An 18,103-nucleotide genomic window follows, 5' to 3' on the forward strand; every position below is an offset into this window, starting at 1 on the left:
GAAGAAGCTCCTGGCTCCTGGCTCCTGGCTTAGGCCTTGCCAGCCCTAGCTATTGTGGCCTTTGGGGAGTGAACCAGCAGGTGGAAGATCTGTGTCTCCTTCTCTCTCTATAACTCTGCCTTTCAAATAAATAAATCTTTTTAAAAAAATACTGAGCAAGATAATCAATTAGTACATATGTAAAGCTCTCCCAATTTATTCATGATTCTGATACTAATATACTCAAGGAATCTTGCAGTTGATTTTGTGTATACTACAAATAAACCCTGAGACCAAACTCTTTGTAACTATTCTCTTCCAGTGATGTCTTACATAAGATTAAATAATTCATTTTCATATATATTCCCCCAAATATATACCCCCAAATATATACTCTGTTCCAGAGGTAACACAAACCCGGAGTGAAAACATTTGGAGTTGTTTTACTACTGTTTACCAAGTATTTTTATATCTTATTTTATTTTTCCACAAGATTTTCTAAAAATGCATTTTTTAAAAAAAATTTCTGCATAGTTTTTAAACACACATGACTAGAACCAAGTGGATTATTTTGTACAAAAGGAAGCTTTTTATTTATTTATTTATTTAATTTGAAAGGTAGAGTTACAGAGAGACAGAGGGAGAAGGAGAGGGAGAGGGAGAGGGAAGGGGAAGGGGAGAGGGAGAGATATCTTCTATCCGCTGGTTCACTCTCCAGATAGCTACAATGACCAGAGCTGGGCTGATCCAAAGCCAGGAGACAGGAGTTTCTTCCCAGTCTCCCACATGGGTGCAGAGCCCAAGGACTTGGGCCATCTTCTACTGCTTCTTCTGGGTCTCCCATGGAGCAGCAGGGACTTGAACTGGTGCCCATATGGGATGCCCGCATTACAGGCGGTGGCTTTACCTGCTACATCACAAAGCCAGCCCCAAGGAAATTTTCTTTCTTTTTTTTTTTTGACTATTTATTCTTTCTTTTTTGTTAAAGATTTATTTATTTATTTGAAAGTGAGAGTTACACAGAGAGAGAATGAGAAGCAGAGAGAAAGAGAGAGGGGTCTTCTCTCTGCTGGTTCATTCCCTAGTCAGCCTCAATGGCTGGAGCTGTGCCAATCCGAAGCCATGAGGCAGGAGCTTCTTCTAGGTCTCCCATGCGGGTGCAGGGGCCCAAGGACCTGGGTCATCTATTGCTTTCCCAGGCCATAGCAGAGAGCTGGATGGGAAGAGGAGCAGCTGGAACTCGAACCTGTGCCCATACGGGATGCTGGCACTGCAGGCAGCAGCTTTACTCACTACACCACAGCGCTGTCCCCTATTTACTCTCAAGGAAAAGAAAAATTTTTTTAAATCCTCCATCTGTTTTCAATTGATGAAAGAGAAACCAGCAATCCTATCTCATTACTAAACATCACAAATGACAAGCTCTAGCTGAGAAAGTGTCTTATTTTTGTTAAGTTTCAACAATTAGGGTTCAGGTTACATCATAGATGATTACTAAAATTACTTTTACAAATGTTAAACTGTTTTCTTTGGGGAATGGGTTGGGAAGGAAGAGGCAGATGGGGCAGAGGCATGGCACGGTGCACAGGTGCATCAAGCCATGCATTCGGCACATGAGCTTGGCCACTTTTTCACAACATGCTGGGTTTTCCTTGTATATCTTGCCAGTCATAAAAGATAACTCTAAGCCTATAAATGAAAGCAAATTCAATAAAACATTCATCTTTGAGTGTCATAAAGTTATAACACTGGGATGTTATAAAGTCTCTACAGTACATTTGCACATTTTCATCATAGACTAACATAATACACAAACTTGTGGAAACATCCCGTTAAGTAGTCCATTTTGCCTACATCTGACATTATCTTTGTAATTATTCAGTTAAGCCACAATAAAAGTACTGTAATTTTGGGAATCTATGGAAGTTTTATAGGGGGAAAAAATAAGGGTCAGCAGCCACTCCATGAGAGAAGGGACTTCAGTCCTCTACTTCCTTTTGCTTTTTGTGTCAGTTGTTTGAAAAACACCAGAAGCTGACATGAGGCTTTCTGTATATTGTCCAAGAACTTGGTTTTCTGATTCTAACTTCAGAGTTTCTTCCTTAACTGCATGTACTTTTGTAGACAGATCTTCAAGTGTGTGCTGAGTGCAAACACTTGGTTAGTAAGTTGTGTATTTTCTTCCAGTTCCACCTGATTTCCAGCACCAGCTGCATCCGTCAGCGTTCATCATCTTGGATCAAGAACTTTTTGGGCCTTGGATGTCAAATCCTTGATGAATGTTCTTCCATCTGAGGCACAGAGAAAGGGAGGGATTGAGAGGTTGCTTCAGGCCAGGGGACTCAGATCAACTGTGCAATGAGAATGTTTTCAATAATGTTTTCGAATAACTGAGGATATTAATGTTTGATACTACACTGGGATGATGCGAGTGTTAACTGCTGCTGCTGCTGCTACTTCTTTTTAAAGATTTATTTATTTATTTATTTATTTGAGAGGCAGAGGCAGAGAGAAAGAGAGAGAGAGAGAGAGAGAGAGAGAGAGAGAGAGAGATCTTCCATCTGCTGGCTGCAACAGCCAAAGCTGGGCTGATCTAAAGCCAGGAGCTAGGAGCCCCCTTAGTTCTCCCACACAGGTACAGGGGCCCAAGCACTTCAGCCATCTTCCATCTGCCTTCCCAGGCCATCAGCAGGATGCTGGATTGGAAGTGGAGCAGCCAGGGATGGGATGCTGGCACTGCAAGAGGCAGCTTTACCTGCTACACCACAGCGCCAGCCCCCAGTGTTAGTTTTTTGAATGTTCCTTGCAGTGTAGAACCTGCAATATTATTATTGAATATTTCATATTCTGTTACGTTAAAACCCACAGGTCTTCCTTACACGTTGAGTGGATCCTGTTTTAATGCTTGAGTTTTTAAAAAGTATTGCCTTATTTCATCAAGTTGTGTAGATCTTCCAGTGTCAACACATGGAATTATAAATTGTAAAACAAAACAAAACAAACAATGTGTGTTAATATTACCACAGATTCCTCCAGAGAAGGTTTTAAGAATTGACAGGCTGTGAGTAGTGGGTATAAGTTCTTCAAAATTATAATTTTCTCTTGAGAGCTTACATTTTATTATTGGCAAAAATACTGTCAGTGGATTATCTTGAAGGGACAGGCTGATGGTATTCTCAGAAAGTGTTGGCTAAATGTCTAAATAATCGTTGTTTCTCTGTCATTCATTCTTTCAAGTAAAAATAGTATTCCGTAAAAGAATGCTAGGAGTCACGAGCATCATCTGGTTCTTCCACATGGGTGCAGGGGCCCACGCACTTGGACTATCTTCTGCTGCCTTCCCAGTCACACCAGCAGGGAACTGGATCAGAAGTGGAGCAGCTGGGACTGGAACTGGGATCCATATGGGATGCAGGCATTGCAGACATTTGAGGAGTAAATCAGCAGGTGGAAGATTCTCTCTGTCTCTCCTTCTTTCTTGCTCTGCATTTCAAATAAATAAATAAACAAATAAATAATTTTTTAAAGAAAATAGTTCTTGCAATAATAGGCCTAGGACAATGGTGTTGGAGATGGAGAAGAAAGACAGGAATGTGGGGAAGAGGGGTTGATCTGCTTTTTACTTTGAGGATCTGAGCTGCTGAGGGAGAGTGCTTCTTCCCCACCATTCCTACCAGCCTGGCAAGCAAGGTCAGTTCCCTGAATGTTTTGCTGACCTACTCGGCTTTCCCACTGGTGCTGTCTTTCCTCAGTGCCTCTATTTCGGTCAAGAAGAGGCACTCCTGGGCCTGGAGAGCTCCCAAGTCCATCTGTCCTTAGACACAATCCAGTGATTCTTGGTTTGCGTCTTGTGCTAGAGAAATAAGCAGGAATTGATGAGCTGGAACCTGGAGTCCCACTGAACAGGATGTATCAAGGACTATCAATGACTTGTTGCTTAGAGCTTTGTGGAATTCTGTATTTGTTTCTCTGGAGCTAATGTGGGGTATATAAGTGTGTAGGAAAATTTACACAGAAGATGCCTGCAGTGCTGGCATCCCACATGGGAGCTAGTTCAAGTCCTGGCTGTTCTACTTCTGATCCAGCTTTCTGATATGGCCTGGGAAGGCAGTGGAGGATGTCCCAAGTCCTTGGGCCCCTGCAGCCATGTGGGAGACCCGGAAGAAGCTCCTGGCTCCTGGCTTCAGATTGGCACAGCTCCGGCCATTGCAGCCATCTGGGGAGAAATCAGTGGATGGAAGACCTCTCCCTCTGTTTCTACCTCTCTGTAACTCTGCCTTTCAAATAAATAAATCTTACCTATTAGGCCACAGCACCGTCCTCAAAATAAATAAATACACCTTAAAAAAAATGGTGTGAATGGGGCTGGTGCTGTGGCATAATGGGTTGAGCCTCTGTCTGTAGCACCAGCATCCCATATGGGTGCTAGGTTGAGTCCTGGCTCCTCCACTTCTGATCCAGCTCCCTGCTGATGGCCTGGGAATGCAGGAGCTTCCCACATGGGAGACAGGATGGGGGTTTCAGGTTCCTGGATTTGGCTTGGCTCAGATCCAGCAGGTGTGGCTATTTGAGGAGTGAACCAGCAGATGGAAGATCTTTCGCTCTCCGTCCCTGCCCCTGATACTCTGCCCCTTAAATAAATAAGCAAACACATTAATTAATTATAAATAGATCTTTTAAAAAGTGAGAATCAAGCACTTGCTCTTGGTCCTATACACAGAAAGTTGACTGTCAGCATGAGGGAGTCCACTTCCTCACTGAGGTTGTCCTCTTAGATGGAGCTCTGGGCTGCGGGAAGAGGGGGACCTGGCTTAACCTGTGTGGTTAAGAGTGAGCCAGTTAGAATCTTCTTCCTACAGGATCTGAGCAGGTTCACAGCTTTTTAATGGATCAATCTAGATATCACTTGTAAATCCTTGCTTAGTGTGTTTCCTTGTTGCTGTTAAGGTTTTTCTTCATTTCATTTCCCAAAAGATTCACATCAATATTACAGCAACAAAGATATTTTTCAAGTGCCTAACACAACAATCATGTTTCCCCTCTGTTCTCTCTCTCTCTCTTTTTTTTTTTTTTTTTTTTTTTGGACAGGCAGAGTGGACAGTGAGAAAGAGAGACATAGAGAAAGGTCTTCCTTTTTCTGTTGGTTCACCCCGCAATGGCCGCCGCGGCCGGCGCACTGCAGCCGTTGCACCACGCTGATCAGAAGCCAGGAGCTGGGCGCCTTCTCCTGGTCTCCCATGCAGGTGCAGGGCTCAAGCACTTGGGCCATCCTCCACTGCACTCCCTGGCCACAGCAGAGAGCTGGACTGGAAGAGGAGCAACCAGGACAGAATCCGGTACCCTGACCAGGACTAGAACCCGGTGTGCGAGTGCTGCAGCCAGAGGATTAGCCTATTGAGCCGCGGCGCCGGCCTCCCCTCTGTTCTCTTGCAGTGCGCTCAGGGATGGCTTTGGGCACTAACACGAGGCATCGCTTCACTTAGCACTGTGCTGAGCTCAGCCAACACTGAGCTGCTTTCCACTCCCAGGTGCTAAAATAAGGTGCTTGCTGTGGAGGATTGGAGGGAAAAGCCGAGTGGAAGTTGGAATTGAGGAAGAGACTGGTAGCAGTCTGTCTCCTTTCTCCATGCACCAAGCAATGGTTAATTGCCACCACATGCCCTGCACTGTTTACCTGTGTCCTCAGGTGCTTGATGCTGAGATGTGGTTGAGGCCCATGTCAAGTGCTGTCTGCCCTTTTCCTCATCCAAAAGTCAATACCAAGAGAATTCATTCTGAACACACACTTGGTGAAGAAGAAAGGAAGGAGGGTAGGAGCAAAAACCTGGGTTTTCCCAGAGAGCTCCCTCTCCTGTGACCTGGAGTAGTTAGCTTGAGGGAGGAGATTAGGAGAAATCCAGGAAAAAAAAAAAAAAAAAAAAAGGATAAGGAAGGAGTAAAATTACCCACTGTCAGAGTGAGTCATCCCCTAAGGAACTGAAATAGACCTGTTCCATTTAGAAAAATATATGTATTTTATTTATTTGAAAGGCAGAGTGACACAGAGAGGCAGAGACAGAAAGAGTTCTTCCATCCACTGGTTCACTCCCCAAATGGCTGGGAAAGTCGAGTCTGGGCCAGGCTGAAGCCAGGAGCTCTGTCCAGGTTTCCCATGTGGTTGCAGAGGCCCAAACACTTGGACCTTCTGCTGCTTTCCCAGGCACATCATCAGAGAGCTGGCTCAGAAGTGGAGCTGCCAGGACTCAAACCAGCACCCATTTGAGATGCCGGCGTTGCAGGCATCAGCTTAACCTCATGCGCACCGCAACAGCCTGATGCTGCTCCATTTCAGTGTTCTTAAGGAAGAACACCTTCCTCCTAAGGAGGAACACCTGGTGTTTTAGGCAAAGATTTGAGTGAAAGAGGTTGACCCACCTTCTGCTTCCAGGTCCTGCTACAACGTTGCTGTTCTATGTACTTTGTCTTTTCTTTATATACTAAATAAGTAAAATAGTTCATTTGATCCATTGTCAATATGTTCTATATGCATGATGGGACTTCAGCAAGTTTGTGGAAAAATGACTTAAAAGGTTAGTTTATTATGGTGTCAATTATTTTTATAATTCATGAACACTGTTTTCTTTTTAAAGATTTATTTATTTGAGAGGCAGAGTTACAGGGAGTGACAGAGAGAGAGAGAGAGAGAGAGAGAGAGAGGTCTTCCATCGCTGGTTCGCTCTCCAAATGGCCACAATGGCTGGACCTGGGCTGATCCGAAGGCAAGAGCCAGGAGCCAGGAGCTTCTTCCAGATCTCCCACGTGGGTGCAGAGGCCCAAGGTCTTGGCCATCTTCTACTGCTTTCCCAGGCCATAGCAGAGAGCTGGATCGCAAGTGGAGCAGCCAGGACTCGAACCAGCACCCATATGGGATGCCGGCGCTGCAGGCTTAGCCTACTACGCCACGGCACTGGCCCCCACAGTGTTTTTATAACACATTCATTCCATGAATCTTTTGAAGACCCCTCTTGTATTTTTTTTTCTGTCAATGACTTTCAACTCTGCTGTGCTTATCTCTTATTGCCTACTGGATCGTAATTCCTTTAACAATTTCCTGGCCATAGTCTGTGATTTTACAGGTATTTAATGTTTTTAGAATTATCTCGTGGGATCTGTGTTGTAGCATAGTACTTTAAACTAATGATTGCAATGCCAGCATTCCATATCAGAGTACTGGTTTGAGTCCTGGTTGCTTCATTTCTGATCCAGCTTCCTGCTAATGCACCTGAGAAAGCTTTGGATGATGGACCAAGTACTTGGATCCCTGATACTCACATGGGAGACCCAGATGGAGTTGCTGGCTCCTGACTTGTGGCATTTGGGGAGTGAGCTACCAGATGAAAAACTCTCCTTCTCTGTCTCTCTCCCCTTCCCTAAGTCTGCCTTTCAAATGAATGAATGAATGAATAAGTAAATCTTAAAATAATTAGGGGCAAGTGTTGTGGTGCAGTGGGTTAAGCTGTCACCTACAACACCAATATCCCATATGAATGCAAGATTTGAGTTGTGACTGCTTCACTTCCTATCTAGCTCCCTGCTAATATACCTGGGAAAGCAGTGGAACATAGTCCAGGTACTGGGCTTTTGCCACCCATGTGGGAGACCTGTATGGAGTTGCTGACTCTGGGCTTTAGTATGGCCCAATCCTGACCATTGTGGCCATCTGGGGCATGAACCAGTGGATAGAAGATCTCTCTTGCTCTGTCTCTCCTCTTTGTAACTCTGCTCTTGAATAATTAAATAAATCTTAAAAATTATCTCATCACAGTATTTCAAAAAGCAATCCTTTTGAAATCTCAAGTTGACTTCATAAACCCCCAAATTCCAATGTCTCAACACCAGGGAAGACTGTTTTTTGGTAAATCTACTGCCCAGTGTGGTTCTAATTAAACAGTGTGTTCAAAGGCTGGGAGGTAGTACTGTCTGCTCCTTGCAGTCACTCAGGGCTTCAGGCTGACAGCATGTTCTGTGTGGCTCTGAAGGCTACCATCATGTCTATCCAGAAGCAGGTAAATCAAGCATGTAGAAAATGTATATGGAGCTTTTCTAATTGATTTATGAATCTTTATAGATAACATGGATAATTATACTTTTCCTATTTTTGTTTCCCACTCCTAAATTTATTTTTTTTTTAAAATTTATTTGAAATAGTTAGAGAGAGAGGTAGAGACAGAGAGAGGTCTTCCATCCCATGGTTCACTCTCCAGATGGCAGCAATGACCAAAGCCAGGAGATCCAAAGCCAGGAGACAGGAGCTTCTTCCTGGTCTCCCATGTGGGTGCAGGGCCCAAGGACTTGGGCCATCCTCCACTGCCCTCCCTGGCCACAGCAGAGAGCTGGACTGGAAGAGGAGCAACGGGACAGAATCCGGCCCCCTAACGGGGACTAGAACCTGGGGTGCCAGCGCCACAGGCAGAGGATTAGCCAAGTGAGCTGAGGGGCCGGCCTAATACTTTTCATTTTCTAGATGGAGAGAAGGTGAGGAGGGCAGAGGCAGAGGGGAGGTGGTGAAGAGAACTGTGAAGAGGATTGTGGGGAGCAACTCAGACTAGACTGTTACTGGAATTAAGACTTATTCTGGGCCGGCGCCGCGGCTCACTAGGCTAATCCTCCGCCTAGCGGCGCCAGCACACCGGGTTCTAGTCCCGGTTGGGGCGCCGGATTCTGTCCCGGTTGCCCCTCTTCCAGGCCAGCTCTCTGCTGTGGCCAGGGAGTGCAGTGGAGGATGGCCCAGGTGCTTGGGCCCTGCACCCCATGGGAGACCAGGAAAAGCACCTGGCTCCTGGCTCCTGCCATCGGATCAGCGCGGTGCGCCGGCCGCAGCACACCAGCCGCGGCGGCCATTGGAGGGTGAACCAACGGCAAAGGAAGACCTTTCTCTCTGTCTCTCTCTCTCACTGTCCACTCTGCCTGTCAAAAAAAAAAAAAAAAAAAAAAAAGACTTATTCTATGCATCTGCTCTCCCACAATATGGCGCTGGGAGAGGAGGAAACAGCTTCTACTCAGCTGCCTCCAGTTCAACCAATAAACAGCAGGACCTGCTCCTGATTGGAGGAGGGCAGCGTACTCGGCATGTGGGTAGCAGAGTTGGGATTGGCGGAAGAGGACTATAAAGGAGGAGAGAGACAACATGCACCAGGAACATCTATCTGAAGGAACACCTGTGCAGCCCCCGAGAGAGCCGGCCATTGGTGTGCCGCTCCCCCGCAGAAGTGGGGAAAAGTGGCAGGGGGAACCGCCCTTCCACGGAGGTGGAAGGGACGGTAGCCAACCCGGGAAGAACCAGCAGCAAACCCGGGGAGGGCCGAGCAGACGAAAGAACAACGCAGGGTCCTGTGTCGTTCCTCCACAAAGACGGGGAGCGACAAGGATGAGGCAAGAGAGGTGCAGAGAGGAGGAGAGGTGCAGTATGGTTCAGACGTGCAGCACTTAGAACTGTCGTTTAATGACTGAAACATCCATAGTTCACAGGCCAGGGCTTGGTGTTGTGCAGACACTGAAGGGTATGGTTCTCCTGCAGCTTCCAGGGGGGTAGGCAACCACTAGAGAATGTCTTACTGTAGGTTTCCTCCATGTGGTGGGCCACAGTTTCAAGGGAACTTTCTAGGGGATGATGAGGACCATCAGTGCAAGAAAGGAAAGCCCTCCTTGCTGCACTTGGTTCCAGACAGCAATTCAGCTCCTCTGCACCATCATTCCATGTTCTCTTCAAGCCCAGACCACACCTGTGCTCGTCCTGGTGCTCTGCCTGGTGATTCCACCCCAGTCCTCCTCCCTCCTGAGGCCCTGGCTTCTTGGCCTTTATTACCTGTGGTTGCCACAGCTGCTCACATGCAGTCTTAAGTGGATGTGAGAGGTCCAAGAGATGTTCCTGAGGCTCACCTGATGCTCCCACTGTGCTCCCCATGATGGTCAGGAGCTGTTATCCCTACCCTCACAGTGGCTCCCGCCTTTGCCTGCTGCTGACTGGCAGGTGGAGCCCAAAGTAAACAGGTGGTAGTCACACCTTAGCTCTGGGTTTAAGGGGACTCTTAGTGTGTTCCTTGTTGGGAGCATCCTGCTCTGGAACCCAAACTTCTAGACCAGAAGAGTCTGCTGAGGGCATGGGAAGCACAAACATCCAATGTGGGCTACTGGACTTAGGTGTAAGAGTTATTCTTTCTTACACCCATGAGTGTCAGAGATCCACTTAGCCCACCTTTTGTAAAATTAGTACCCAATCAAAGCTGTTGCTTTCAATCTTGGTGCATTCTTCATTGTGAAGGATAACCCCATTGTTTCAGGTGTCATCTTTGAAATAATAGTATTGGTGCATCCTCAAGGCCATTCCAGTGCCATATGAGCTGCCACAGTCTGTGTGCAGCACTGTGGGATAGCCCTAATAGAGCTCTTCTGCTGCTTTCCTAGGTGCATTAGTAGGGAGGTGGATCGGAAGTGGAGTAGCTGGGACTTGAACTGACGTCCATATGCGATGCTGACCCAGAAAGCTCCAGGTTCCTGGCTTCTGCTTGGCCCAGCTGTGGCCATTGCTGCCCATTGGGAAGTGAACCAGCAGATGGAATATTTCTCTCTCTCTGCCTCTCTGAACTCTGCCTTTCAAATAAATAAATGAATATTAAAAAAAATCAAAGCCTGTGATGGTCTGAACAGCAATGGACACAATCCCAAACCCCATCCACACTGGGCTTTTCCTGTCTTTATGTACAACACAGCCTAGCAAATACATGGATTCTGGAAGATGCTCAGGTATTCTATTTATTTATTCTCAAATTTTAGGAATACTCTAAATAGAAGATGTGTGTGTGTGTGTGTGTGTGTGTGAATATAAAACATTTAAATTGGGGCCAGTGCTGTGGCATAGTGGGTAAAGCCATTGCCTGCAGTGCCGGCATCCTGTGTGGGTGCTGGTTTGAGTCCTGATTACTCCATTTCCAATCCAGCTTCCTACTAATGTGCCTGGGAAGGCAGTGTTTGATAGCTCAAGTGCTTGAGTCCCTGAACCCATGTGGGAGACCAGGAAGAAGCTCCTGGCTTTTGGCTTTGGATCAGCCCAGCTTTGGCAGTTGCAACCATTTGGGCAGATGGAAGTGCTCTATCTACTCTCTCTCTCTCTGTCTATGCCTCTCTGTAATTCTGCCTTTCAAATAAATAAATAAATAAATCTTAAAAAATCATTTAAATTGAAAATGTTGACACTACAATACATCCAATAGTTGTTACAGATGCAATTAGTATATTCTATAACTGCCAGGGTAATGTTATTTTTTCCTTTAAGGAAACTGTAAGTGACACTCTGGTTTAGACGTGTATCCTCACTCTTCAGAAAGCCCACGTTCTATCATGGTGACGTATGGTCAGACTTCACAGCCACAATTGTTAAACACTTGGATCCACTTGGATCGAGTTATAACAAAGCTTTTTTTTTTTTTTTTTTCAAAAGGACGCTGTACACATTTATTTATCAATTCTGGTACCTTAATCATTAACATACAGAAACATGCATCATGAGACGCAAAAAGCATCGGCCATCCCTGCTGCCTGTTAGCAACTTGTCACTCCTGAGCAACCTCAGCTCACTGAGGACTGTGGTCATTTTTCCCATTCATCCTGACAGAGGGAGTGATCTCAGTACAAATGCAACATATTACACAATTCCTTACAAAAGCGTCACACGTTAAACCGAAGTATTCCACAGACTTGCTACAGGCTATAAGCTCTGTCTCCGTCTCCAGCGATCCAACTCGACGTCTGGGCATAATGGTGCCTCTCTCAGCATGGCTGGCACGCCGATGAGTATCTTCAAACAGGAGGCGCCTCCCACGCGTCCTGAGGGCTGCACTCTGAGCCGGGTCGGTCCTGGACCCCTGGGCGGGCTTCCTCTCTCACGCCGAGGTCCGGGCCTGCAGCGGCGAGGCCTCTGCGTCCCGCCGGTAGAGGGAGCGCGCTCCCCGGCACCTTTGGTGGCCGGCTGTTCGCAGGGTCTTCCCGCCAGGGAACTTGGGCGCACCTGGCCTAGGTCAGGCTGCTTTCTTTCACTAAACGTTCTCCAACCGCCCTGCCGCTTCCCGCTGTCCAGGGGAAGAGCCACAGTGGCCAAGCAAAAAAAAAAAAAAAAAGCAAGCAAACAAACAGAAAACCAGAAAACCCCATGGCCTCTTGCTCTGCCAGGAAAAGACCAAGCCGCTGTGCTAGGGTTTCATCATCCCTTCATTAATCCATCATACTCTCATGGTAGAAATTAAAAAAATAAAATCAGCCCCGACCCGCGGGAGGCCGGCGGCGATGACCCGTGAGAGCCTTTTCCACAGGGACTGGGGCGAGCCCCGTCTCTCCCGGGTCAACGAGACGGGTGCAGCCCGTCCGTAGAAGAAGCGGAGGGGGCACTCACCGGCCGCGCCCTGGCTGTGGTAGCACAGCGCGGTGTGCGGGTTCCCGCGGGAAATCTGTGCGTGTCCCGGACCCAGTGCCCCGGGTCCACCTGCCGCATCCATGGCGCCCGCGGCTCCATCCTCGGACTCGCGGCGTCGTTGTCGGGGAGTCAGCGCCGGGTGGGTTCGAGTTGGGTGCTGGATGGGCCGGGGGCGACGGAGACGCGGCTCTCTCCGCGGTCCAGTGTCCTGGCGGTGCGGTCTCCCGGCTCCTGCCCTCCTGCCCCGCACTCACCCCCGCACTCACCTGTCAGGGTCTCGGGCAAGGCCAGGGCCCCAGAGAGCGGCAGGAGGAGGGTCCCGTAACCCCACGGCACCCACCCTGGGCGTCTGCGGAGAATCTCAGGCTTGCTGGTTCCGGGTTTGATAACCTGGGTCCGGCGGCCCTGATTGGCTTTTCTGAAAGCGGACGTGCAATGGGAGTGGGAACTGATGACAGAAGGATCTGACCTGGATTGAGAGAGGAGTGGGATTGGGGAGACCCGAAGTCTGCCCGCTGGGCTCCGCCACTGCAGACGCAGCGCTCGGGACTAAGCCTGGAGCCACGCTGGACCTGGGGCTGCGTGGATTCTTTTCCCGCGCCGAGCGCTCGCCATCACGCCACCTCCGAGAGCTCGCCATCACGCCACCTCCGAGAGCTTGCCCAGGAGCTAGTCAGCGGTTCGGAAGCGTTTTGGTTTCCGAGTCTCTAGATTCTCTGAGAAATTAGTGCGGATTAAAAAAAAAAAAAAATAGTGGGAGGGTTGTTTGGCCGCATCTATGAATCTTACAGTGTAGACTCATTTAATTTCAAGTTACTAGATAAACAGTGGGTACTGTTAGGGTAACTCCCACCAGAAAAGACTGTAAGTATTGGGAAACGGTTGGTCTAGTGGATACATGCGCCCTGATATCCTAACCTTGAGAACTTACATTTTTTTCTCCATTGGCAAAAATATCATCAGTGGGTACTGTCGAACGAACCAACTCCTGTTCGGTTTTGAGAAAGTGTTGGCGAAATAGCTAGGTCCAGGTGATCATGGTTTCTCTGTCTTTGCTGCTGCTTCTTTTTTATATAGAAAGCTTTTATTTATCACTTCTTGGCTTTTTGGGTAAGATCAAATGTAGAAAGTTTTTATCTAATAAATATAAATTTCATAAGTACAACTTTGGATTATAGCGGTTCTTCCCCCCATACCTGCCCTCCCACCCCCACATCCCACCTCCTACTCAATCTCCCATCCCATTCTTCATTAAGATTCATTTTAATTATCTTTATATATGCAAGATTTAACAATTGACACTCGTATATATGATGTGAGTGATCACCCGAGGCTCTTGTCATGAGCTACCAAGGCTGTGGAAGACTCTTGAGTCCACAAACTCCGAAGTTTTTTAGTCAAGGCCATAGTCAAAGTGGAAGTTCTCTCCTCCCTTCAGAGAAAGGTACCGCCTTCTTTGATGGCCCCTTTTTCCACTGGGATCTCACTCACAGAGATCTTTCATGTAGGTCATTTTTTGCCAAAGTGTCTTGGCCTTCCATGCCTGAAATGCTCTCATGGGCTTTTTAGCCAGATCTGAATACCTTAAGGGCTGATTCTGAGGCCAGAGTGCTGTTTAGGGCATTTGTCATTCTATGCGTCTGCTGTGTGGTCTGCTTCTCATGTTGGGTGGTTTTCTCCTTTTTAATTATTTTTTTCAAAATACTTACTTTAATTTGAAATTCAGAGTTACACAGAGTAGAGGCAGAGAGAAAGAGAGAGAGAGAGAGAAAGAGAGAGAGAGAGAGAGAGGTCTTCCATCCGATGGTTCACTCCCCTTTGGCCACAATGGCCAGAGCTGTGCTGATCTGAAGCCAGGAGTCAAGAGTCTCTTCCAGGTCTCCCATGCGGGTAATGGGGCCCAAGGACTTGGGCCATCTTCTACTGCTTTCCCAGGCCACATCAGGGAGCTGGATCGGAAGTGGAGCAGCTGGGTCTTGAACTGGTGCCCATATGGGATGCTGGCGCTTCAGGCCAGGGCATTAATCCACTGCACCACAGCGCCGGCCCCTCTCCTTTTTTATTCTATCAATTATTATTAACTGACACCTGGTCTTATTTATGTGATCCCTTTGACACTTAATCCTATCTTTATGATCAGTTATGAACTTAAATTGATCACTTTAACTAGTAAGATGGCATTGGTACCTGCTAACTTAATGGGATTTGGAGTCCCATGGCAAGGTTTTAGCTTTACCCTCAGGTGTAAGTCTGTGGGAATGTGTGTCGAGCTGTACATCTCCTCCCTCTCTTATTCCCACTCTTATTTTTAACAGGAAGGGATCACTTTTCAATTGGATTTAGACACCTAAGAATAATTCTGTGTTAAGTAAAGAGTTTTACCAATGGTCTTAAGTAGAAAAAGAGGATACTGAAAAGAATAAAATAGTAAGTTATTCCTCGACAGTCAAGAAGGGCTGATCAAGTAATTGCTTCTCATAATGTCAGTTTCACTTCTACAGGTTTTCTTTTAAGTGCTCAGTTAGTTGTCACAGATCAGGAAGAATATATGATATTTTCCCTTTGAGACTGGCTTATTTCACTCAGCATGATGCTTTCCAGGTTCCTCCATTTTGTTGCAAATGACCAGATTTCAATTTTTTTTATCATTGTGTAGTTTTCTATAGGGTACATATCCCATAATTTCTTTATCCAGTCTTCCATTGGTGGGCATTTAGGTTGATTCCATGGGATATGCACTCTGTCCTTGATTCTTTCTTTCTTTATTTTTTAAAATTTATTTGACAGAGTTAGACAGTGAGAGAGAGAGAGAGACAGAGAGAAAGGTCTTTTTTCCATTGGTTCACTCCCCAAATGACTGTTACGGCCAGAACTATGCCAATCTGAAGCCAGGAGCCAGGTGTTTCCTCCTGGTCTCCCACACGGGTGCAGGTGCCCAGGCAGTTGGGCCATCCTCCACTGCATTCCCAGGCCACAGCTGTGAGCTGGATTGGAAGAGGAGCAACTGGGAGTAGAACCTGGCACCCACATGGGATGCTGGCGCCGCAGGCAGAAGATTAACCAAGCGAGCCACGGTTCTGGCCTCTGTCCTTGCTTCTTTCAGGCATAAAGGTATTCCATAGAAAGGAAGGGTCTAGTACAGCTAACAACGTGATTGTCATTGGCACAAAATCCTACTTTGGATGTAGCCTAATTGCTTAGTTGTATTTTCATTTGGTTACATAAGAAGATGTCTTGATAATGTAAACTTCAGAATGCAGACTTAATAAAATTAATATTTTTGAAAACTTCAGCTTTTTAAATAAAATTCAACTAATGTAATAAAATTAGTATTTTTGAGAACTTCAACTTTACAAAACAGGACATGTTTTAGTGAAACTGGCTTTATCCCTTCAGCAGTTTAGAGGTGGTGAAGATTGTAATTACTGCTGCCGTTTGGTCTCCTGGCGTCCATCCTTGCTGAATTTGCTTTTAGTGAAATAATGTATTAGTGGTATCTTAAAGTAGTTTTCACTCTTGGATCATGTGAATGGATCTCAGCAACTCCGAGGATTCCATAGAACACTGGAGAAGGCTGCAGAAACGTAGCTTTTTTTTAAATTAATTTTTTTATTTAATAAATGTGAATTTATAAAGTGCAACTTTTGTATTGTTGTGCCCCCCCCACCTCCCTTCCTCCTGCGGCCCTCCCCTCTCCCACTCCCTCTCCCATCCCACCCTTCATCGAGTTTCATTTTCAATTACCTTCATATACAGAAGATCAACTTAGTATATACTAAGTAAGGATTTCAACAGGCTGCGCTCACACAACTGCACAAGGTATAGGGTATTGTTCGACTATTAGTGTTGTCTTTAAGTTTCATAGTAAAACACATTAAGGACAGAGATCCTACGTGGGGAGCCTGTACCCAGTGACTCCCATTGTTGATTTAACAATTGGCACTCTTATTTATGATGTCAGCAATCACCCAAGGCTCTTGCTATGAGCTGTCTAGGCTGTGGAAGTCCCTTGAGTTCACCAGCTCTGAACTTGTTTAGTTAAGGCTGTATCACAGTGGAGGTTCCTTCTTCCCTTCGGAGAAAGGCGCCTCCCTCCTTGATGGCCTGAGAAACGTAGCTTTGAGATCTGCTGTTCCGAATAGACAGTGGATACTCCCTGTCTGACTCTGTCCTGTTTGCTTCTTCATTTCCCAGCATTCTGGTACCTGAGCAGGACTCCCTGCCTCCCCAAGCTTGGCTAGTGCTCGGCTTCTAAGAGAAGAGACCCCCTCTGTTGCCTGATGGTGTGCTGCCTTGGAACAGAGGTGGCCGCATGAATTTCCCCCTTTGGAGCTGGGAAAAGTTTGTGAGGTCAGGTGGAGATTCACTCAGGACACATCTTGCTTTCAAGTATCCATGTCCCTGACAGCCATCTGATGCAATCTCTAGCTTTCACACAGAGGTGACAAAGTGTGGTCTTTTTTTTTTTTTTTTTCTGTGTCTGATTTGTTTCACGTAATGGTGTATTCTCCAGTTCCATCTATTTTGCTGTGAATGCCAGGATTTCATTTCTCACGTGACTGTCTAGTGTTTCACTACATATATTTACCCCATGTTCTCTTTGTATTCATCCATCAATGGATACCTAGGTTGACTCCATATCTTGGCTATTGTGAACAATGTTGCATTGAACATGGGAGAACAGCTATCTCTGATAAGCCAATTTCATTCCCTTCATATATATATCCAGAAGTGGGATAGCCAAGCCTGATAGTAGTTCTATTTTCAGCTTTTTGAGGAACATCCATATTGCTTTAATGGCAGCTAGCAGGTGGGATGAGGGAGAGATCTTTAGGTCTTTGGGGCCCTGCCCTAGGAAGCTACTTCTTGAGGGTTGGTTATTTAAGCTGAGTTCAGTCCAGCTTCACTCTGTGTTTCCTGGATCACCATGTGATAATTCCTGTGTACCTGCTATGCCATGTCGGGTTTCCCCAAGATGAAGGCATGAGGCTGCCTGATCTGAGCTGTGAGCTCCAAGCTGAAACATGACCAATCTTTCCCAAGATGCTCCTGTCCCTGTCTGGTCTTTTAGTTTAAGAAAGGTTGATCGATACATTAACATTTCTTGGTGTCAGAAATTGTATCTAAAGCAAGCTCTCACGTTCTCCCTGGCAGCCTTCTGGACCAAGGCACTGAAGGCCGACACTGCCTCATGCCCTCTCCTCTCCGCACAGATGCTCGGTGCACCAGGAGGTCCCCTGGTTCCAGATTCCAGTGCTGCAGGTTGGGATTTGGAAGTCAGGAGGGTTCTCCTTTGCTTAGGGCATCAGACTTAGTCCATATGGGTGTGGTGCAGACTCCAGTAATTGTTTTTGGTTGCATGGGAAGGGACACCATTTGGTTGCTACAAAACAGTCATCCCACGTGCTCAATCTTTTTCTGCTGTCCAGCTGTCTCCTGGCACTCTAACTATTTTCATGACTAAATTGGTTAGGTCTCTGGACCAAACAACCTGAATGACTTAAAGCTTTGATGGCCAGAATGAGTTCTATGGAAATTGTACAACTTGTTTATTATCATGTGTGGTTAGAACAGAGGGAAGAATGAACCTCCCAGAGACAGTGGAGGGAATCTTTTAAGTGATATTTTCAGGAATCCAATGTCCCAAGAATACGTTTTTGTTTCTTGAAAGAAAATAAC

At 46.4% G+C, this 18,103-nt stretch overlaps 1 protein-coding gene and 1 pseudogene across 1 annotated transcript in view; one reads left to right on the forward strand and one right to left on the reverse strand.

Annotated features, from left to right (window-relative positions):
• Positions 1-18,103, forward strand: part of LOC100355380 (RLA class I histocompatibility antigen, alpha chain 11/11) — a 69,901-nt gene that overhangs the window by 1,980 nt on the left and 49,818 nt on the right. The window lies entirely within an intron of this gene.
• On the reverse strand, positions 1,843-2,212 carry LOC127493270 (short coiled-coil protein pseudogene; annotated as a pseudogene).

This window comes from Oryctolagus cuniculus, chromosome 5, assembly GCF_051225735.1.
Source record: "Oryctolagus cuniculus isolate XC-2025 breed Fujian yellow rabbit chromosome 5, ASM5122573v1, whole genome shotgun sequence".
Classification (NCBI taxonomy): Eukaryota; Metazoa; Chordata; class Mammalia; order Lagomorpha; family Leporidae; genus Oryctolagus; species Oryctolagus cuniculus.